Source organism: Beta vulgaris, chromosome 5 (assembly GCF_026745355.1).
Source record: "Beta vulgaris subsp. vulgaris cultivar EL10 chromosome 5, EL10.2, whole genome shotgun sequence".
Lineage (NCBI taxonomy): Eukaryota > Viridiplantae > Streptophyta > Magnoliopsida > Caryophyllales > Amaranthaceae > Beta > Beta vulgaris.
Genome location: NC_079206.1, coordinates 62333031 through 62357905, shown reverse-complemented (window position 1 = coordinate 62357905; position 24875 = coordinate 62333031). Strand labels below are relative to the sequence as shown.

At 34.9% G+C, this 24875-nt stretch overlaps 2 long non-coding RNA genes across 3 annotated transcripts; both read left to right on the top strand.

Moving 5' to 3' along the window:
* Positions 1–5507: 5507 nt before the first annotated feature.
* LOC104892241 (uncharacterized) lies at positions 5508–7984 on the top strand. 2 transcript variants are annotated; one of them, XR_008969319.1, is made up of 5 exons: positions 5523–5537; positions 5671–5714; positions 5914–5992; positions 7044–7126; positions 7631–7984. It is a non-coding gene; the product is annotated as an uncharacterized LOC104892241 (long non-coding RNA). The 2 variants fall into 2 exon arrangements; XR_007274752.2 differs by having other exon boundaries at positions 5508–5714.
* Positions 7985–12543: 4559 nt separating this feature from the next.
* Positions 12544–15288, top strand: LOC125497978 (uncharacterized). The gene is made up of 3 exons (XR_007274754.2): positions 12544–13698; positions 14512–14578; positions 15272–15288. It is a non-coding gene; the product is annotated as an uncharacterized LOC125497978 (long non-coding RNA).
* The last annotated feature ends 9587 nt before the right edge of the window (positions 15289–24875 follow it).

Here is a 24875-nt window from a genome sequence, read left to right as displayed (position 1 = left end):
AATGATGTTTTTTTTTTGCAATTTAACATCAAATGAAAAATCACAATGGCCAATGAGTATCATTACGTCTATAATTCATTAATATATTATCATAATCTTCATATAGTTTATTTATTATTTACTTTAACTGCCACTTGTGTTTTATAATGATCAACCATTATTTTTAAGGGCATGTTTGAATTGAAAGTAATGTATTAAAAGAGTAATGAAAATATAATTCAAGAAAAATAAAGTTGATTAAAGCCCAAGGTGATTATGGAGGGGAAGAAACAACAATCTCTATTATATAAGTCAAGGGAGGAGGTGTGGTGTCCTCTTTTGAAATGACTAAAATACCCTCTAATCATTTAAGTTTTTCTTTTTATAAAAAATTGAAAAATGATAATCAATGAAACTTGCCATATGAGTAGGTCAAAAATGGAATATGCAATACCATTAATAACTTGACAAACTAGATTGACACAATTAATTCACAAAATCAATTAGAATCTTCAACCAAAAAAAGTTAGCAACATGTCGTGATAACATAATATTTCATATTTACAAAGTTCAAACAATATGGTTTATTAACATCTATAATTGTTAAAGAACTATACTAAAGTCGCTGAAAAGAAAATATTAAATCATCTACCAAATTTTACAGTGATGGTATTGAACAGTTAAACATCATCCAGCTTTAATTTAAAAAGATAATAACATCTACAAAAGAACCTCAATAATTTACATCACTATCAAAATAATTTTAAATAAAAAAAACATGTCCATTTATATATAACTGCATAAGATTGTCGACGCACGCATCGCGTGCATATGCAACTAGTAAGAAGGATAAGCTAGCGTTGGTAAGAGAAGAAGGAATGTTACAGGGGATTGTTATCCTAATTACACTAATTATAGGGTAATTGTTACCTGATTATTCCCGTTTTGTGAATAATATCTTCTTTATCCTTCCATTCTCATCACAACAACCCTACATCATCTCTCTTGCAACCACCTCAAATCACTTTCATTTTTCTTTTATTAAAGTGGTTTAATTTAACTTTTATTATTCTCTTTATTTATTACTCCCAATTCAAACATGCCCTAAAATGTAAGAGAAAAGCCTCTTAAATCTCCATTGTATTTTTTTTAAAAGTAAGGTCTGTAAGGATCATAGGGTTGTATACTTGTATTCACCTAAACTTATTCAAACGGGATTTGATTGGACTTGATAAACCTTAATTTCACCTTTTATTTTGACCTCATTACACATGATCAAACCTCAAACATTTCTTAAAGACGGAGATAAAGCACAATGTAAAATTTCTTTAAATAATTCTAGAGGTGATAATGGGTCGGGCATGACAAAAAAATGGTTCATTTTGGGCCAAAGCCTCATGTTGGCCCGGGCCAAAGTCACGAGCCGAAATTCCCGCACCATATATCGTAAATTGGTACCGAGTAAAGCAAGCTTTCCAGACCATTTTTGAGTTGAGCCAAAATTTAGACTACTTTTGCAATTTAAGTTGTCTGTGGGGCTTTTTTTTTGCCAAAAACTCGGGTCAGCCCCGATTGCGGGTCCAAAACTCGTGCCCAAAACCCGCCTTTTTTGAACCAAACCCATGTTTTTTTTTTATTCGGTAATTTACTGGCCTAAGTAGGCTAAGCCCTCATGAGCTATGAGGTAAGAAGGGGATCCAACCCATAAGAAAACTTCCAGAGACTGGAAAGTGGGGATTTATACCCAGAAGCATAAATTCACACAAAAAACCCAAATATGGCGTTGATGAGAATCGAACTCCCGACCATGAGGTTGGGAATTGGGAGCTAAAACCATTGGGTTCCCACATAGTTCTCATTATATTTCGACACGAACCAGGCCCATCTTGAACACCTAAACATTATATTTCGACTAACGTGAAAGTCAAATTATATATATTTATAAAAGAATAAATAACAATATTCCCTTATTACCCTTGCCTTTTTCACTTTCTTACATTGGCCCCTACATTAACAAATCTTACACCCTTAAAAAGTTGGAAGATGGGAACTATTCATTTCTACAGTGTTCTGAGTCACAAACAAGCGAAATTCACTGTTCATAAGAATGGGAAAATCTGAGCCTTCCATCGTTGCAACATCTAAACCGCACGATTAATTTTTGTTCCTTCTCCCTTATTCCTCGTATCTCTCTGTCTTCTCCCTCATATTTTCCTCCAGGTTACAAAAGTTAGGGTTTTAGCTATGGCAAAACACGGAGAATCCAAGGATGAATCAACGCCAGAGAAGATCATCAATGCGACTCTTCTTCTTCTACTTCTGATTCTGAATTCTGAGGTCAGAATTCGTGAGGTCAGAATTCGTGAACACGATTTCTCTCTCCTTGAATTTATCATATTTTGTTGTGTTTCGCGATTTTCTAGATCTAGAAAATTTAGGGTTTTGGCTATGGTTTTGCACGCAGAAATCGAAGGCCAAATCAACGCTTGAGAAGATCGCCCAGAAAAATCACCAATGAGAATCATCTTCCAATTCCGATTCCAAATTCAACAGTCAGTTAATAGCTCCTCTCAATTGTTCGCGGTCAAGGCGGAGGAGATAATGAGGAAGATAACAAGTTTTAGAGTGTATTTTGAATTGTAAGTAATATATTTCATTGAATTCGATTTTTTTTTTCAGGGTTTGGTGTTGATGTTGAATCTATAAATCTATAAATTTGGGAAAAAAGCTAATTAGATTTTCTAATCCACTCTTCTCTTCCGAACTCCCCTGTAGATTAAGAAAAAAAATCCCGTGTTCTATTTTGCTGCAGCTTTCAAACCTCTACTCACAGACGGCACACAAATCCAACGTTTTTCTCAAAGCGTGGTAGTTTTCTCTATTTTAATCTTTAATTTCTTCGATATTTTCAGAAATGAAACCATAATTTTGATGAATTTCAGTTTTCGTTGATAAATTTTAATTTCTGTTATATTTATTTGCGATTTCATAGGGTTTGTTCTGGCGGGTAAAGGAAGCATTTCTCAACTGGAATGTATAGTTTGCCTTTGAAGAAATTACATGAATTCTCATGGATACTCATAGATCTGGGTAAGATTAGCTTTTTGTTGGCGATTTTAAGATGATTTTGTTTTGGTTGCTTTTGTTTGTTCTTGTTTAACGTGATAATCAGGTTTTTTAAAAGAAAAAAAATGTGTCCAGAGATTTTCTTCTGTATACTACTAAAGATGGAAAACTTATCAGGTGATCTACAGTAATTGTTTTGTATATGTGAAAACAATCTTATGTGCCCTTTGGTTTATAGAAATTGAGGCGCTCTTTGGTTCTGTTTATTAAGCACCATTTTGCATTGTTTCTTTCCTGTTTAAGTGTTTTCAGACAGGTTGTATAACTTTGCCTTTTTTCCTTTTTTAAATTATGTACATGAGAAAGTTTGTATGAGTTGAATTCAACACACATTAATACCCATAATATTCATGCAACTGGTTGCACGTTGACATCAAGTATAGTAGCTGAGTTAGCCAAAGGTTTACTGATGCTATCACCTGTTAAGGTGTTCTTTCTTTAATTTTGCCGCTATCTCAGTAGGTGTCCATGTGTATTAGGAGGTCATTGATACCTTGCCTCTGAAAACTTGCAAGCTTTATGTGTCATCACTTTCTTCTCAGACCTACTTTTTATAGTTTACTAAAAGGAGGATCATGACATGGTTATAATCTCATCTTATACATGGATCTAAATTAGGTCTATAGTCCATTCTTCTCTTACTTATGCTATCTCGTAAATGGGTAACATTCAAGCAAGATGTCTTGGATGAAACTGGGGACATGGCTTTCACATCATTTAGCGAAGAGTGTGAGAACCCTATGCAAGCTCCCGTTTGCTGAAATATACTCGCAGTGAAAGACGTAAGCATTTTTCTTTTTGTTACAGATCTTATTTTTATTGTTAGTATGAAACAGTGCAATGTTTTAATCTTTGTGCAATGAGGTAGTCTACAACCCATATGTTGTAGCAAAGAAACCTATAATAAGCGCAATGTATATTACACTTACAGGCATCATAGATGCACCAAAGACAAACCCCCTTAGATGCATGAGCAAATACATGCAGACAGGAATACTCATATTCAAAGACTGGCTTACGGTAGCTTGTAGAAAATTGTCTTATTAGAGTTAGCCCATCATGATGTTCCTTTTCAGTTAGCATTGGGATAGGCTCTATGTTATCTTATGTCATATCATCAAGTTTGATGGCATTCATTCTTGCAGGTTAGCCTATTATATTCATGGATTAGGGTCTAAGGATAATGCACCTCATGAATATCACATAATATATGGTGTTGATTATTAACTCTCCATTTTTAGTTGATATGAGGTAAAATCATACACTTGTGTAAAGCATGAATTACAATTCTTTGGGTTTGGTCATAACCACTATCAAATCAATTGGTCGTTTGAATTTAAATTAGTTATACTCATTCATTTAAAAAGGTGTTATGCTTATTATGTTATTCCTTCTTTTATCTTCTTATCATTTGTTCTTTCTCTTTAGATCTTATAATCTTGGCTTTTTAAGTTGGAGAATTGACTTTCTTGGCCGGAATCCGGCATTGTGGGCTGTATTATATTCTTATGTCACTGGATAAAGGCATTGATATTGGTATGGGTTAGAGTTTAATCCTGGAGCACGGAAAAATTTGAAGACTTCAAAACAATAGATAATATGATAGTATCTAACCATATGTATTAAACAATTTTTTGATTTATTTAAATACGTTTTTGGTGGGTAAACACAGAAATTAAGCTTTCACAGATTAGTGAAATGTCCTTCAATACAAAGGCACAGAATTATGGATGAGTCTCCTCTAACCTGACTCTAGCTTCTCCAATTAGATTATATGTATTTGGTAACCTATACTTTATTTCTATATCTACAAGAATATCAATGTGTTGAATGCCTCACTTTCGATAAACTTGCTTTCATAGCATGTCTTGTCCAGAACACTGAATGTTTCTTTCTTTCAATCTCACTTTCATACTTATCTCTGTTGGTATTATATTTTGTCAACTATTTTGTTTTATTGATAGTTAGTTTTTGGGATATGTTACGATTTGATATGGAATATGTTGAGTTCTTACGGTGGTACTTCGCTGTTAATTTTCATTGATTAACACAGATGGGGTTTCTGAAATTTGCGGATCTTCACCGTTTTTGGTGTTTAATGTTATTAATGGTGTGGTCTTGGGGTAATGCCTAAAATATCTTCTGTCTCTCTTACCATCCATCCCCTTTCCTCTTCGAAACTGAAACCCTAGACCTGCACTCCTGCTTCCACCAATGGCGATTCCTCTACTTCGCCATCTTCTTTGGTCGCTTTGATCCCTCTCAGGCGAAGAAGATGAAGAATACGCGGTGAGAATGACACCCCGACTATAAAATCCGGCGATAACTTAGGGTTTGACTACCTTGCTATCAATCCATCATCCATCAACTCTCGAACAATCATTTTCTTACAATTGTTCGCGCCCAAATGAAAATCACATCGTCCACACCAGGTTAGATACTTAGATTTCTTTCATATAATTGGGTTTTTGGCTTCTCAAATCATATGTTCTTTTTGTATTCTTCAGATCCTTGTTTTTTCCCTCTAACTTTGCTTTTTCTAATTTGTGTTTTGCTTTGGTTTAGCCGTTTAGGGTAATATGAATCTCATCGCATCCGCTTTTTCTCTCGTATGTTTTCTTGAATCTCCTCGTAGGATTTGTGTATGTTGGTTTCATCGATTCTTCTATGGTTTCAAATTGCTTTGTTGTTTGATTTTGAATTAGAGTTAGGTCTGATTTAGTATTTTTTTTTATTTTGCAATTTGTCGAGAAATTCCCTTTTCTATGCTTTTAAGTGAATATGATAGTTCTTCTATTATAAAAGCAGAGAAAAGGAAAAGCCTTTGGGTTAGTCGTTGCCTTTTCTCTCTCCTGTTCTTCGCCCAGCTTCCATGGATGACGATAAGGTAATTCTTCTTCTTCTCTCTCTTCCTCTTTTCTTATTTTACTGTATCGTTTGTGTTTAGATCTAGGCCGCCAAAATTATTCTTATTTTACCTTTTTAATGCTCAATTCGACATCAATTTATGAGTTTTTTGATAGCTAATCAACAACATAGCATCGAAGGAAACAAGATAATAATAATAAACAGATCCACATCAAAACATAAAATTATACGTAAAATTAAAAGTTACCCAATAACACAATCAAACGATACAATTGCGGAATGAAAATTGAGGTAAAAATTTAACAATCGCAAAGAAAAAAAAAGGCCTGGGTAAATACTGATTTTGCTGGGTTTTCTTTTTACGAAGTTGTGAGTAAAAGACCTTCAAAAATCAATACTAATTTCTCTCTTCAAAATTTTACTTGTATGATGTAAATTGGGTTAAGAGTAGAATAAGGTAGATCTGCAACAAAGAAAGAGCTTCAATCATATACTACTGTGTGTTTGAGTATTTTATTTAACCACAAAACGTATAAAATTGTCTTATTTTGTTCATCTTAGACCTTTTAAAAGTGGGAATTAGCCACACTATTTCTTTTGATAGTGTTATGGGTGACGAAAGGTAGATCCAGGGTTCTTTCTTGATTTGCTATTAGAGTCCTAACCGGTGTAAAACGTGCAAGTTAATTAGTTGCATTATCTTTAGTTGCAGAATATATTAATTCATTTATTTTTTGTTTTAAAATTCTGGTAGAATTGTTAGAAGTTTTATAATAAGATGGGTGATTATCAAAAAAGGAAATTCATCTTGAAGAATCAAAAAAGGAAGTTCGAAAATTACTTTCACGGAAGCATCTCCATATTTTTAAAGAGTATATTAAGATTTAAGATAGAATTATAAGAACTAATTATCATCATTTCATCTTGGATATCGAGAAGTCTGCTGGGAACAATTGTATAGGAGATAGTATTATAGTCAAGACCTTAGCTATTTCGAAGCTGCAAAGAGTCGGAGTCAAGTGACAGTTACTATTATATATATTTAAAGTTTGTATGCCCTTTATATGCAGGCAATTGCTGTCACCACATGTATCCGAGAATCGTGGCCAGTTTTGTTGCTTACGCGTCTTCTTTGCGTCTGCATTGGGCTTCTGTGAGTACCATTTTTGATGTGTTATTCTTAACTGAAAGATTTGATGCAATGTATATTCATTTGTATTGTCATGTAACTATAACATAACGTATGCATACTTAAAGCTGAATCATATACTATGTAGTAGCAGCTGAATCATATAGGTACTAGCTACTAGGTTATTAGCTACTGTATGCCTGTATCCCCTTGTAATTATAAATGACACATGCTTTTGTAATTGCCCTCCATTAGAGAAGTCATGGTTTCCTTTGTCATCTTTTCTCCAAGAATAATCTTCACACTTTTCTGTTTGAGATGCTCCGATATGAACTCTATTGTTGTACAAAAAAAGTGTGAAATCATACACTGATGGAGGGAGTTAGTAATTTTCTTAACTATTTCTTTATCTTATATTCTATGGTGAATGCTTTTTTTTATTTCACTGCGAAAATAATATCTTTAGCAAGTATATTGTTGCAGTATCTCTGGCCTCCTATACTGAAGAAGGTATTTACATATTGGCAGCTAAACCAGCTGCTTCAGGTAGCACAGAAATGTCAAAGCACGCTTGCTGACGTTGGATCTGAAGGAGTTTCTTCACAAGATCTACAAACAAACAGTAATATGTGAGTTTATTGATATTTAATTAAAGGAAATTAATGAGTCTCAACAGTCCAATATGCTTAGAAATGCAAGACATGTTCCATCCCTTGTCAGCTTTTATCCGAAGGTTTACAAACAGTAGAGCATTGTGCGTGCCCCTACACATGTTTATGGATTTTGAAACCAGATTGTCTGTCCTGAATCTGAATAGTTCAGATGCTTTTTTTTTATAAGGAAAGAGATAATATATATGTTCTGTATTAAAATTATGAGTTCCCTTCAATTCTTGTGTGAGTTAATAATTCAAGTTTAATTATGTATGATGCAACAGGGTTGTAACAGCTGGTCATCAGCTTGCTAAGAGCTTGGAGTTACAATCACTCATTGACTTGGGATTCTCTAAAAGATATGTTAGTTTTTGTGCCTTTTAAATTTAGAATAGATCATGTTATTTTGTATTGAAGTCCCTAGATGTTAGTTGAATCCAATGACTTCTTTTAAAGCATTGAAATAAGTGGATTTAGTTAGGCAATTGATATAGCTTACAGATATACATCGACATCCTGTTGAAGTATACCTTACAGTAATTAACTGTGCTGTCAATTTTCTCAACTGCACGAATTTGCACTCTTTAATTACTTCTTTTTTCCCTAATACTCTACTACTCCATATTTGTTGTGCTACACGCAATTATGTCTTATACTCTTATTGAAGAAGTTGTGCATTTAAAAGGAAATTGTTATTTCCTTTTGAAGTGATTATTATTGTCTACCTTTATGAGTTAAGAGATTATGGTAGTTTACGTAGAATGTTCTTCTTTCTCTCTCTGAACTAAGGTAATATTCTCAGTTGTCTTTCCTCAAAGTTAACATTTTCTTACTTTTTTGCGCTAACTAAATGTTATATCTCATCCGGGAAAGAAGGTAGCATCAAAGCAATATTTGCGTTTATTGTGTTACATGTATCAGACCGTTTTTGTGCTGGTTACTACTATTAGCAATGCTCTCATATCCTGGCAACTAAGATGCAAAAATCTGGAAACTTGTAACTTGACTGTGTTTCTATTTCTTAATTGCCACATAATGCATGAATTTTAACGTGGGAACAATTTATCTTCTGCTCTTGACATAGTGCATATGCTATTTGCAGGTGCAGAATGATATGACTGCTCCAATGCAACATTATTTCATATTTACAGGTCACAGTTCTTATTTAACGGGGATTCAACTAAGTAGCGACTGCAGTGATGTACCAATAATCGTCAAGGCGTTGCATAGAGGAGTCAAGGTGATTGAACTTGATATATGGCCTAATTCATCGAAAGATGATGTTAATGTTCTTCATGGAAGGTTGTAGACTTGTGTTCTTTCTCTAAATTTAATATTTATGATGGTTTATTGTTTAACACCTAACTTACTTTTCCTTCGGTATCTTTTTCAATTGCTACACTTTGTTATCGCGCTTGGCAGCACAAAACTTTGACTATCAATGTTTCCATGTGTTTTTGGTGTTAAATAGAAGCAGAGGAAATACCTCTTTAAACTATACTGATATAGTGATATTTGTTTTCATGTGTTGGTGGTTAAAGGAAGCAGAGTAAATACGTCTTTAAACCTTCTTAGCGCTTACCTTTTGAACTTTGTCTATACTTTTAGGACCTTAACAGCTCCGGTATCAATCCTCAAATGCTTGAATTCTATCAAAGAACATGCTTTTGCAACATCTCATTATCCATTATTAATAACTTTGGAAGACCACCTTACTTCTGACCTTCAAGCTAAAGTTGCTAAGGTAGCTTTTGAGTAAACTTTTTACATTTTAATTGTGTCTCCTACACCTTTTTGTCTATATCTTTTCATGATGACTTATTAACTTTACTTTTAGATGGTTACTGAAATATTTGGGGAAATGTTGTACTGTTCCGAGATTAAGCACTTCAAAATGGTTTGGACAAACTTAGACGTCTTAGCTTGAGTGAACAAGCTCTTGCAAGGGGTACTATAGGAGAATTAATCTTACTAAATACTGTCTTTCATTGTAGTCCAATTATATGGGCTCACTTTAATAATAATATCTACTTATGAGTGATAAAAGGATAAAGGTGAGAGGTGAGAGGAAGAGAGAGCGAGAGGATGGAGAGTTTTAGTAGGACAAGTCATTCTCATATGAATAGGATATCAGTGGGGAATCAGTCTTACTATATACTTTTTCTTTCCATTTTAGTGTAATTATATGGACTTGTTGAAATCTTACTAATTACTTAGCTTATGAGTGAAAATAAGGCAAAGGAAAGGAGGGAGCCTAGACAAGGAGGGAAAAAAAGCAAGAGGATGGAGAGACCATGTAGAAGGAAACTTTTTCATTTGAAGAAGGAATTAGCCTTACTAATATAATGAGGGTATATATGAGGGTAAGAGGGGACTTTCTAATACGATGAGAGTAAGAGGGGACTCTCTAATATGATAAGATATATAGAAGGGGATCTAGCCTTATTAATTACTTTCTCTTTCATCTTATTAGTTTAATTATATGGCATCGTTGAAATCTTACTATTCACTTTGTGTATGAGTGGGGGAGGGGAGGGAAGAGAGGGAGATGGTAGAAAGAAGAGTGGTTGAGTGTGATGGAGAAGATAAAAGATGTTAGAGGTTGAACAAGAAAGGAGGTCAGAATAACAAAAGGAGAAATAAAGAGTCAAGTGCACAGAGGAGATTTTTGACCTTGTATCTTAATAACTAAACACAACTTATTAGAAAAACTACAATAATTATTAAATTGGAAAAGACCCGTCAAAATCACCTTGCCGCCACCACCACCACGCCACCACTATGTTAAAACCACCATCAGAACCAACACCACAACCTCCCCGCTACCACCCTCTTCCATTTCTTTCAAATTCTTATACCAAAATTCACGAAAATTCACCAAAATCCTTCACCAAACTCCTCTTCCATGTTTTGAATAATCTTTCATCTTTGTAACCTGTCATTGAAGCATTGATAGAAAATGAAGAGCTTATTTCTTCAATGTTTGTAACATGTCATTGAAGAACAAATGAAAAATCTCATTTGATTCTAAGCTTTTGTTGTTCAGTGTCATGCTTATCCCAATTATATTTCTTTCTCTATTTGGTTGTCTTCAGTACCTATATAAACTATCATGTATTTGTCCATCTTCACTAGCAAAAGATATGCTACTAGGGAGTATTAGATTAATAAAATGATTCTTGGGACGTAAGCCAATATCAATAGTTAGATATTTAGAACAATTCTTCAATTGATTCTGCATTAGGTTGGTTAAGAGTTAGACCTTGATTAATTCTAGATTGGTTAATTAAGTAATGAGTCCATGATTAAAAAAAAAAGGACACAAATATTTGAGGTGTTCTATTTCGTTTGTATATCTTCTAAAGGTGATTGTGATTCAAATGGGATCAAGTTAATCTACTGTTGCTAGATTTAAAGTTGTTTTGCTGCTTATACCTGCATCATAAGCTTAGAAGGCTAGGGATTCTAGCTAATGTTGATTCTTTCTTCTTGAAAATCTCTAATTCGAACTCAAACATATTTTTGTGTTGATGCTTTCATCTCAAACAATCTTGATTTTTTGAAATTACACAGGATTTGGGAGAACCAGTCATATGATCGCAAGAGGAATCCTTTTGAAGGATAAGGTTGAGATCATCATTGTCAAGGATCCTCTCATCACCACAGATTAGATGATTTTTTTTTTTTTATTGAAGTATTCATTTGAAGGAGGGCGAAGAATGGAGAGGATTAGAGGAGCAATACAATGTTGAGTGTTTTTGGTAATCTTAATGTAGAGTTGGACACGTCTAATTTTTTTCCTTTTGTAGATTTTGAAAATATCATCGATGTAGTTACACGTGAAAGGTTTTGCTCTTTTAATATTGTTTTTGGTAATCTTAAGCTTCAAATAGACTATTTTTCCTTTAAAGTACATGTTGAGTACAATGCTTTCTTTGTTAGAAAACAACATTTGCTTAAGTTTTCACAATGAACCTGAATAGTCTAGGTGAATTCAACTTATTTTAAAAGTAGGAATGTCTTTAAATTTCAAATTATCTTTGTTCTTTGTTTGGGTCTTATGTGAATTACTTTTTCCTACTTCTCTCAATCATGACTATGTGAATTATAAAGTGGAATGTCTTCAAATTTCAAGTCTCTAAGTCCTTGTGGATTTGCACTCTCTACACAAAGAATTTACCAGCATCTTTCATTCACTGAAATGATGATTTTTTTAATCCAAGTCACGCCAAATACATCATATACTAGAAATAGGGTGCTACGATGGGAAATTATAAACATCTTACGTTAATAAGCCAAAGCTCCATTGACAAATGCTTCAAAGACATGATGGAAGCCTCCATGTTAACCAGTTCAACATTTTATTATTATTGGAAATTGCTAGATATTACGTTCAAATTGTTCTTTAAACAACCAATACCATGCATTTTTTTCAACGTTATATGGACAAGTAACCAGTTTTAGTACAAGCACATACTCTTCGTGGTTTGCTAATGCAATTCAAACACATTACGTGCTTACCACCTATTTGAAACCAATTGTAAAAAATGTTATCGTACTAATTACACCTAATAAATTATGAATACCGAAATTACACTATTTTGGGGTGTTGTACGCGTAGAGTATTGAAATCTAAAATGCATCTGACAAATTATGAGTACCGCAATTACACTATGCAGTGACAAAATGCACCTAACAATTTTAAAATTAAGTATTGAACATTACTATATTTTTCAATTATCTAAATTCTTGCTAAACATGAACGCTTTGTGATTAGAGTAATACTTCCTGTTTTTATTTCCACCGACGACATAAACGCTATTTGATACGAGTCTTGATGGACATGCTGCATCTCAGGTGCGATGAAGTCGTACTATGTAAACACGTTCTATTTCGTTATAGTCTACTTATATAGGTTCGCTCAAATCTTTTTTTTTTTTTTTTTTGGCAATTCAAAATTGTTATTGAAAACCAAAAAAATTGGGTACAACCAACAACATTAGAGTAACAGACTACTCTTAATGCCCACCATACAAGCCACAGTAGCTGTTTACAACACTAACATTTGTTTTTGCTTCTCACTACATCTAACTGCAACTCTAAAAATGATACTTCTAGCAAGTTGATTAGGATTCACATCTGAATCTCTAAAAAAATTCGCATTTCTCTGTAACCAGATGGAATACAAACTCTCTGTATACATCATAACAAACAGTTTACTGCTATCCTTAGTACTACGAGCTCTCCTGATAGCCAACTCCAGTTCATGATGAGCATTACCTTGAGGCTGCAAATTCAAATATCTGAGAACATTGCACCAGACTGTATTGCTGTAATGACAGTTGAAGAACAAGAGGTTCGCTCAAATCTTACTATATACTTAATGTAACACCCCGTATTTTTATTCCCGTTTAATAATTATTTGTATGAATTTATTTGATGAAAATAATTTTAGATTTCTTTTATTAAAAATATTTTTTTACTAGTTTTGACTCTACTCTTGAAGTGGTTAAAAAAAAAAACTGATTCCTAAATTTCCTAGGTCAAAACCTAGCTAACTTTATTATAAAGATAGAGTAGGAAAAGAAAACAAAACAAAAAAAAAAGGATTAAAGGTTTTACGGGAGTATTTCCCAGCAAAACCAACAAAAACTTCTCCCAAGCACTATTCATCATCTTCTCCAAAAAAAAAAGAACAAAAAAAAAAACTTCTTTCTATTTCTATTTCTTTTTTTGTTGATTCAATACCCTAAATTCACGAATTTTGTTCAACTTTCTTCACAATTCAACCTTTCTTCATCTATCTTTTATAATACTTAGATATTGAGAGTATTTCAAAGAGGGAAAATTTGGGTTTTACTTTGGACGATTTTGGGACGAACTTCGGATCGAAAGTGCGATTTTCGGGTCTCTTATTGTGTAATTTTATCTTCCCTTAATCAAGTAAGTTATAATCTTAAGTTTTATTTCGTATTTGGTGATTGATTTCCAGAATTTGGGGTTTTACAAATTATGGTTCATAACAAATCGAATTGGGGGAAAGTTATGTCATGTGAAATTTGTTTAATTGGCTATTGTATAATGGTTATTCGAGTTGATGAAAATGTTTTCGAGTTTAGATTTCAAAGTTTATCGCCTTCAAAATTTAATCTGAATTATTAGTCATATGTTATAGTTGTTCGATTAATAAAAGATGTTTTGTTTAATTTTGCTCAGAATCTTGATTTATAATTGTTAGTTTACTCTTATAGCTATATTCGAGTGCTTCTTGATGCTATGTGGTACTGCAAGTTTGGGCAAAATCATTATGTTGTTGCTCTGTTTTCATCATTGCTTGGTTCCTGATCGTGAACGTATGTAGTGTAATTGTCAATGTAATATGAAGAACATGAATGTAAGGGAGCTTTTGGTTAGTTGCAGTAGTATGTTAGTGGTGCACATGTATTAGTGTGTTGTTGTAGCCTAAGCTATTTTAGTATTATTATTATTGTTGGTGGCTATTACTTGGGAAGAAGTCACATACAACTTGATTTCTGTGTGTAATAAGCAAAGCTTTTAATTTTCAATTACTAGTGATCATGATGCAGATTGTATTGTTGTGCTAAGAGTGTATATTTCGTGTTGCTTTGGTTTTTAACTTTACTTATAGTGTTTATATAACAATATCGTAAATTCTGCCCTTGAACTATATAGAGTCGAGTCAATGTTAGGTATAACGCAAGTGACTTATACTTTGTTATTATATGTGTGTTGTAGATCACGGGTTTATAGAGGAATCTTTTTGAGTTGTGGTTAAGTATCTTTGACTGTTATTGCTGATAAGGTAAGATTTCTTACTGTGCTTGTACACATGAGTTGAGAAACTGTTTTATAATGTTTGGAAATTTATTTTTAGGATGAGATGTTTTATGAAATTTATACGTTGAGATTTAAATGGTTTTCGATATTTATATTGAAAGAGTTTATGAGATTATTCATGAGATTTATATTAAAAGGAGGAAGTTCCTCAATGTTACCAAGTTGAGATTTTGAAAGGAGGAAGTTCCTCACCCTTACGAGGGTTTATAGAGTTTTATTGTGGGGTTGCCGGTAAGCGGTATTCTCCGAGTTTGGAGTATGTTGAGTTAACAGTGTCTCAACAATATATTTTAGTAGTTGGGTGTATGTTGATCAATACACTTGCCATTAGTCTTCCTTCTTGGTACGTTATCAAGTTAGGGGTATGCATACTAGGGACTTTGGTGTTTACCTTGTCTAGTGAGCCTAGCTAGCTCATTGGATTTTATACACTTCCTACTCACAGATTACGAAATGATATTTGAAAGTTTTACAGAGTAGTTCAGAAAGAAAGAAAGATGTTATTAGAAAGTTAATTTTATATATATAATTTGTACACCTTTTAAATGAATTTGTAAGATATTCCTATATATCTTACCTGCACATTGAATAGTTTTGTTTTATTTCAGTATTAAATCTTGCTCAGCCTTTGGCTGATATTACAGTGTTTAATGTGCAGGGACTTGAAGATAGTTACTCCAGTTGGGTTAAAGAGTGCGTTGGATCCCTTTTGATTTAATAAGACTTTAAAAAGACTTCCGCTGTTATTCATTTATAAGATTTATGTTCTGGTTTGTAATAATTAATTTACATTCTATTTAGTTGGTCTGTAATAATTAGTTAAAACTTATTGTTTATTGTTTTAGTTAGAACCATTAGCCTTGCGGTTATTATTAATAATTATCGCGGCGTAGCACCTTTGGATTTTCGAGTTTATTTTTATTAAGTTGATTTTAGAAGTATTGGAAATTCAGGGTTGTTACAGTTGGTATCAGAGCTTTAGGTTACTAAGATGTCCTTAAGACGACTTTAAACAAGAATAGGTAAATAAATTTATAAAAAAAAAAATGAAAAGCCGTTGTGAGGAAGTGATATGGGAAGACAAGGAATTATACTATTATGAGCTGATGATATATACTTCTCTTTCATGTTCTTGCTTGATTCATTTATTTTATTTTCTCTTCCTTCTTTTGTTAAGAATTATTTGGTAAGGGTGAATCATTTTTGGTTTATCTTTGTTTCGATTGTGTTTTTAAGATGATGCGTAGACACGCGCGTGCCAGAAATCAAGTCGAATCGTATGATGCGTGGGATAGCTCAATCCACTCGAGCCTTAACTGTGCTATGGAGAAACTTGCTGAGGCTCAAGCTGCTGCTCTTAATACTCCGTTACTCCTGCTGCTAGCAATGTTAGTTCAAAAACTGCTGTGATTTCTAAGGCAATTGACCAGAAGAAACCTTCTTCTTTTGATGGAAAGGGTGACCCTACCAAGATGGAGAACTGGATTAGAGAATTTGACAAAATTTTTACCACTCTCCAAGTCCCAATGAGATGAGGGTTGATGCTGCTGCCTATTATCTGGTTGAGGATGCTGATATTTGGTGGACTCATAACAAGTTTGATCTGACTACTAAGGTGACTTGGATGAGGAGGAGAAGAGCTCATGGAAGAGAGAGAGTTTGGTTGGACTGAGTTCAAGAAGGCGATTCGTGATGAGTTCTTTCCAGCCCATATGAGGAAGAGAAAGAGGACGGAGTTTAATGATCTCGTGCAGGGAGATATGACCGTTCATGAGTTCTATGTGAAATTCCAGGAGTTGGCTCGTTTCGTAAGGGGTTAGTTCCTGATGAGCAGGAGAGAGCTGTGAAATTCGAGGAGAAGTTAGACCTCGATCTTCATTCTAGGATGGGAGCTGGTGAGTATGCCACAGTGAAGGAGGTGTATACTCGTGCTTGTAATGCTGAGAGGATTGAGGAAAAGAGACTAGCTGCAAAGAAGTTGAAATCCACTCCAGCAGGGTCTACTCAGGCACAGAAAAGGGTGAACATCTGGTTCACTGGTTACAACAAAGGCAGAGGGGGTTTCAATAAAAATCGAAACTTTGGGAACCGTGATTCTGGTGGTAACTATAACAAGGGAGTTTCAGTCAGCAGTATTCAAAGGACAACCAGAACTCCACTCCTTCCCGTAGCCAGCCCCAAGGTCAGATTCAGAGGACTGATCGGATTTTCTATTGCAAACGTTGTAGTGAGAACCACCCTGGCAAGGATTGTGATGGTAATTTGGTGGAGTGTAATCACTGAGGAAAGGGCATTGTGCTTATGAATGTTTTAGTAATCCTAGATCGAGGAACTTCAAGCCTGAGATGAGTTCGAGGAATGGGGCACAAGCAGATAAGAGCCCCAGAATGGTAACAACAGTCGCCTGCTCTTTCTACACCAGGGAATGCTGCACCTAATCGCAATGGAGGGACTGCAAATGCTACTCAGGGCATAGAGGTGATGTGAGGAGGAACACTGGGCAGGTTCATGTGATGAACCAGACTGAGGCAAACACCAAGGGCAACGTGGTCACTGGTACTTTTTCTATTCATTCGATGTCCGTTTATGTGCTATTTGATTCTGGTGCTTCTCATTCTTTTGTGTCTGAACTTCTTGTGAAAAAGTTAGGGTTAGAGAACTCTAGGACTTGTGATGTAGACATCTCTATTCCTTCTGGTGTGATCATAACTTGTAATAATTTGTATCCAGATGTCCCTATTATGTGTGGTAGTACCACCCTAGTAACTGATTTGATAGCTTTTCCTTTGCATGATTTTGATGTAATTCTAGGGATGGATTGGCTTAGTAGGCATAAAGCCAAGATAGATTGTGAGAAACAAAAGGTGTCTGTAGTTGGTCCTAGTGGAGTCCATGAGTTTTATAGAGGGTCTTCTTTGAAAATCATTTCTGCTTGACTCTAAAATCCTATTTGAGGAAGGGTTGTCCTATGTACTTGTGCCATGTTCACGACACTAGTAAGGAAGAGCCACGTGTTGAGGATGTTCGTATTGCTATGAGTTTGTGATGTTTTTCCTGATGATATTCCTGGCATGCCTCCGAGACGTGATGTTGAGTTCAGTGTTGACTTGATGCCTGGAACTGGACCTATTTCTAAGCCTCCTATAGAATGGCGCCTGCTGAAATGAAAGAACTTAAGGCTCAATTAGAAGAGTTGCTTGATAAGGGCTACATTCGGCCTAGTGTATCCCCATGGGGTGCACCTGTTTTATTTGTGAAGAAGAAAGATGGGAGTCTTCGTTTGTGTATTGATTATAGAGAGCTCAATAATGTTACAGTGAAGAATAAGTACCCCTTGCCAAGAATAGATGATTTGTTTGATCAGTTGGTGGGAGCTGGAGTTTTCTCGAAGATTGATCTGAGATCTGGATACCATCAACTTCGTATTGCAGAGAATGATATTCCTAAGACAGCTTTCAGAACTCGCTATGGGCACTATGAGTTTACTGTTATGCCCTTTGGGTTGACTAATGCTCCAGCAGTGTTCATGGACTTGATGAATCGAGTCTTCAGGCCGTACCTGGATAAGTTTGTGGTGGTGTTCATAGATGATATACTGATTTATCTCAAAGGATGCTAGTGAGCATGAAGAGCATCTTCGCACTGTTCTGCAGGTCTTGAGGGAGAATAAGTTGTATGCTAAGTTCTCCAAGTGCGAATTCTGGCTGGAGAAAGTTGCTTTTCTTGGTCATATCATTTCTAGGGAGGGTGTCTCAGTTGATCCATCAAAGATCCAAGCTGTTTCAGAATGGCCTACTCCAAAGAGTGTGACTGAGATTCGCAGTTTCCTTGGCTTGGCAGGTTATTATAGGAGGTTTGTGAAGGACTTCTCGAAAATAGCTCGGCCGTTGACTGCATTAATGAGGAAGGATACTAGGTATCGTTGGGATGATGATTGTGAGAAGGCATTCCAGATTTTGAAGGAGCGTCTCACCACAGCTCCTGTGTTGACTTACCTGATGGTAACCTTGAGTACGAAGTGTTCACAGATGCTTCGAAGAATGGCTTGGTTGTGTGCTTATGCAGGATAAAAAGGTTGTTGCTTACGCTTCTAGGCAACTGAAGAACCATGAGTTGAATTATCCGACGCATGATCTAGAATTGGCAGCTGTTGTTTTTGCACTTAAGATCTGGCGTCATTATCTGCTTGGCACATCATTCAAGATATTTTCAGACATAGAGTCTGAAATACATCTTCACTCAGAGAGAGCTGAACATGAGGCAGAGGAGATGGTTAGAGCTGATCAAGGATTATGATATGGAGATTCAATACCATGAGGGTAAGGCTAACGTTGTTGCAGATGCACTTAGTAGGAAATCCTCTCACTGTTTGCAGACCATGCGTTCGAGGAATCGTCTTCGAGAGGAGTTTCAAAATCTTGATGTGGAGATAGTGCAGTTGGGAGCTCAGCTTAACTTCACTTATGATTCAGTCCACTTTGTATGATGAGATCAAGAAAGCTCAAGTACATGATCAATTTTTAAGGACAAGCAAGCTAATGAGCCTGTCAATTTTACAGTGGCTGAGGATGGTAGCGTGAGATTCAAAGGAGATGGTGTGTTCCTAATGTTCCTGAGTTGAAGGAAAAGATCTTAGGAGAAGCTCATTCAGCACAATATTCAGTTCATCCTGGAGGGGATAAGATGTACAAGGATCTTAAGCAGACTTTTTGGTGGCCGCATATGAAGACGGATGTTGCTAAGTATGTCTCGAGATGCTTGACTTGTCAGAAGGTCAAGAGTGAGCACAAGAGGCCTCAGGGGATGATTCAACCTTTAGAGGTTCCTACATGGAAATGGGACTCGATCTCCATGGATTTCGTTTGTGGACTTCCGAGGACACCAAAAGGGAATAATATGATTTGGGTTATTGTGGATCGTCTTACCAAATCTGCTCATTTCGTTCCCATGAAAGATACTTGGAAGCATGAACGATTGGCTAGTGCTTATAGAGAGCACGTGATCAGACTTCATGGTGTTCCGAGTGATATTGTTTCGGACAGAGATCGCAGATTCTTGTCTAACTTTTGGCAGAAGCTTCAAGAAGCTTTGGGGACTAAGTTGAAGATGAGTACAGCTTTTCATCCTGCTACAGATGGTCAGACGGAGCGTACTATTCAAACATTGGAAGATATGTTGAGAGCTTGCGCCTTAGAGTTTCAGGGATCTTGGGAGGATAAGCTTGATTTGATTGAGTTCTCATATAATAACAGTTATCATTCTACCATTCAGATGGCACCATTTGAAGCTTTGTATGGTAGGCGTTGTCGTACTCCTTTGTGTTGGAGTGATATTGGTGAGTCGGTTGTGATTGGTCCAGAGATGATTCAGGAGACTATTGAGCAGGTCAAGCTCATCCAGCAGAAAATGAAGGCGGCACAAAGATAGACAGAAGAGCTATGGTGATAAGCATCGTCGCCATGAGGAGTTTCAGGTGGAGAGAAGGTGTTGCTTAGGGTCTCTCCTATGAAAGGAGTTATGAGATTTGGGAAGAAGGGTAAGTTGAGCCCTAAGTTCATTGGTCCGTATGAGATTCTGGAGAGAATAGGAGAGGTGGCTTATAGATTGGCATTACCGCCAGGCGTTGATCGTGCGCATAACGTGTTCCATGTTTCTCAGTTGCGGCGATACATTAGTGACCCTTCGCATGTGCTACAGCCAGAGACTCTCCAGTTAGATGATAACATGACTTATGAGGAGTTTCCGGTTCAAATTCTAGATCATAAAGTTCGAAAGACTCGCAAGGGTGAGACAAAGATCGTGAAGGTGCTGTGGTCAAACCACAACTCGGAGGAGTCTACTTGGGAAGCTGAGGATGCTATGCGTCTTAAGTATCCCCATCTCTTCACTCAGGTAAAATTTTAGTTACGAGGACGTAACTCTATTTTAAGGGGGGTAGAATTCATACTAATTCGTGCATATTATTATTGATGGTTTCTATATTAGTAAGTGTGAGTTTGGTCATGTGAGTTTATCTATTAATATGTGAAATGCTAGTTGAGGTTTTATACTTTAAGTGATGGTAGTTGACTAAAGTATATAGTTGACTAAAGTATAGAGTCAATGTGTTATCTTAATGTAAAGGAGTATTGGCTTGTTCTTTGGGTAATACTTTAAGTTTCGGGACGAAACTTATTTTAAGAGGGGTAGATTGTAACACCCCGTATTTTTATTCCCGTTTAATAATTATTTGTATGAATTTATTTGATGAAAATAATTTTAGATTTCTTTTATTAAAAATATTTTTTTACTAGTTTTGACTCTACTCTTGAAGTGGTTAAAAAAAAAAACTGATTCCTAAATTTCCTAGGTCAAAACCTAGCTAACTTTATTATAAAGATAGAGTAGGAAAAAAAAAAAAAAAAAAAAAAAGGATTAAAGGTTTTACGGGAGTATTTCCCAGCAAAACCAACAAAAACTTCTCCCAAGCACTATTCATCATCTTCTCCAAAAAAAAAAGAACAAAAAAAAAAACTTCTTTCTATTTCTATTTCTTTTTTTGTTGATTCAATACCCTAAATTCACGAATTTTGTTCAACTTTCTTCACAATTCAACCTTTCTTCATCTATCTTTTATAATACTTAGATATTGAGAGTATTTCAAAGAGGGAAAATTTGGGTTTTACTTTGGACGATTTTGGGACGAACTTCGGATCGAAAGTGCGATTTTCGGGTCTCTTATTGTGTAATTTTATCTTCCCTTAATCAAGTAAGTTATAATCTTAAGTTTTATTTCGTATTTGGTGATTGATTTTCAGAATTTGGGGTTTTACAAATTATGGTTCATAACAAATCGAATTGGGGGAAAGTTATGTCATGTGAAATTTGTTTAATTGGCTATTGTATAATGGTTATTCGAGTTGATGAAAATGTTTTCGAGTTTAGATTTCAAAGTTTATCGCCTTCAAAATTTAATCTGAATTATTAGTCATATGTTATAGTTGTTCGATTAATAAAAGATGTTTTGTTTAATTTTGCTCAGAATCTTGATTTATAATTGTTAGTTTACTCTTATAGCTATATTCGAGTGCTTCTTGATGCTATGTGGTACTGCAAGTTTGGGCAAAATCATTATGTTGTTGCTCTGTTTTCATCATTGCTTGGTTCCTGATCGTGAACGTATGTAGTGTAATTGTCAATGTAATATGAAGAACATGAATGTAAGGGAGCTTTTGGTTAGTTGCAGTAGTATGTTAGTGGTGCACATGTATTAGTGTGTTGTTGTAGCCTAAGCTATTTTAGTATTATTATTATTGTTGGTGGCTATTACTTGGGAAGAAGTCACATACAACTTGATTTCTGTGTGTAATAAGCAAAGCTTTTAATTTTCAATTACTAGTGATCATGATGCAGATTGTATTGTTGTGCTAAGAGTGTATATTTCGTGTTGCTTTGGTTTTTAACTTTACTTATAGTGTTTATATAACAATATCGTAAATTCTGCCTTGAACTATATAGAGTCGAGTCAATGTTAGGTATAACGCAAGTGACTTATACTTTGTTATTATATGTGTGTTTGTAGATCACGGGTTTATAGAGGAATCTTTTTGAGTTGTGGTTAAGTATCTTTGACTGTTATTGCTGATAAGGTAAGATTTCTTACTGTGCTTGTACACATGAGTTGAGAAACTGTTTTATAATGTTTGGAAATTTATTTTTAGGATGAGATTGTTTTATGAAATTTATACGTTGAGATTTAAATGGTTTTCGATATTTATATTGAAAGAGTTTATGAGATTATTCATGAGATTTATATTAAAAGGAGGAAGTTCCTCAATGTTACCAAGTTGAGATTTTGAAAGGAGGAAGTTACTCACCCTTACGAGGGTTTATAGAGTTTTATTGTGGGGTTGCCGGTAAGCGGTATTCTCCGAGTTTGGGAGTATGTTGAGTTAACAGTGTCTCAACAATATATTTTAGTAGTTGGGTGTATGTTGATCAATACACTTGCCATTAGTCTTCCTTCTTGGTACGTTATCAAGTTAGGGGTATGCATACTAGGGACTTTGGTGTTTACCTTGTCTAGTGAGCCTAGCTAGCTCATTGGATTTTTATATACTTCCTACTCACAGATTACGAAATTATATTTGAAAGTTTTACAGAGTAGTTCAGAAAGAAAGAAAGATGCTTATTAGAAAGTTAATTTTATATATATAATTTGTACACCTTTTAAATGAATTTGTAAGATATTCCTATATATCTTACCTGCACATTGAATAGTTTTGTTTTATTTCAGTATTAAATCTTGCTCAGCCTTTGGCTGATATTACAGTGTTTAATGTGCAGGGACTTGAAGATAGTTAACTCCAGTTGGGTTAAAGAGTGCGTTGGATCCTTTTGATTTAATAGGACTTTTAAAAAGACTTCCGCTGTTATTCATTTATAAGATTTATGTTCTGGTTTGTAATAATTAATTTACATTCTATTTAGTTGGTCTGTAATAATTAGTTAAAACTTATTGTTTATTGTTTTAGTTAGAACCATTAGCCTTGCGGTTATTATTAATAATTATCGCGGCGTAGCACCTTTGGATTTTCGAGTTTATTTATATTAAGTTGATTTTAGAAGTATTGGAAATTCAGGGTTGTTACACTTAACTTATGAGTGATACTTTTTTTTTCTCCTTGATGTCAGAAATAGGATCATGCAATGGAAGCTTATATCAATTTTGTGAGAGTAGGTTGACGGTCCATTCAAAAGCACTTTAGAAACATGTGAAATAATACAACGAAGCAATAAGTGTCAGTTTAGAGAACTCTCTATAATTGTTACATTTAATTTTTAAATTGCACTTCAAACAACCACCAATTAATTGTGGATGTACACCTTACTTTTGTGCTTTGCCCCATGCACTCAAAACAACAAGTACCATTTGGAATAATTACTTTACAATCATCTTGTTAATTGAAACAAACGTAATTCGAATAAGTACGCTATTTCGGAGTGGCGCGCACGTAGGCACGCAGTTAAAACATCATGTTCACATCCTTGTTTCTATGTGCAACTACCCACTGTTAGCATTAACTTTCATAAACAGAGTGCTGCAATGGAGTATACTCTATATCTTGCGAGAATAGATTGTAGATTCGCTTTAAAAACACTCCAATGGCACGCGCAAAAGCTCCAAGTTACCAACAAGTTTTGAATCAAAGTTGTTAACTTAACTATTAGAATTTCACTTGAAATAAATAAACTTATTATGTATTTCTTTTGCAAATGAAAGTTATGAGGAAAAAACCGTTTTTTGCAAATCGTTATTAATTGATTTGCCTAATGCACTTAATACACCTTCTGTATGTACCACCTTTTGGAAATACGTGATAAACAAATATTTTACTACTCAATAATAGCAAACTACAAATATCACAAGATAATTTGTAAAAATTCAAAAAATCTTAAAGGACAAGAAGAAGGAAGGAAAGGAAAGAGAGGCGAATAATGTTGTATTTGACGCTATAAAACAAAACATAACAACCAAGAAAGAGGGAGGACAAAGAGAGAGGACACTCCAAAGATCTTCTATAGTCGCAAAAACACATATCAGAAGAAGGATAAAGATCGAGAAACAGACATATAGGAAGAAGGATAAAGATCAAGAGGTAGGAACGTAGGTTTGGGATTCTGATAGTTTAATGTATGCATCACACATGCACTCGCACGTACTCGCACGCGTGCGCGCACGCATACATCACTAATAATATCTAATATAGTAGAAAGCATCAAATATCTTCTTTTTTTAATAGAGAAAAAGCATCAAGTATCTTAGCATATAGCTTGACATTCAATATACTAATTATATTTAACTTTATTCGAATATTACAAATACAACATTCTTGGATCATTGCTGCCTATGAACAATATGAAGTGCTTTTCAAAATGCCAGCCGAACATATTAGCAATTTATCGACTAATGAAGCACTCTTGCACTTAACACTTTTTCTTACTTTGCACACATACTCATACTTGATTTAAATGTACATTGATCTAATTCCTCGACTATTTGCATCCTCTTGCTAGGCCTTTACCAACATTTTTTGTGAACTAATGACAACAAGGTACTTGATGCACATCACAACAACTGCATCAATTTCCAGAAATAGGGTGCTGCAGTGGGGAGCCCACTATCTACAGGAATAAATTATAGCTCCGTTTCAACACCACTTCAAAGGCACGCGAGAAACCTACAAGTTAACACCAACTTTTAAATCAAAGTTGTTACATTA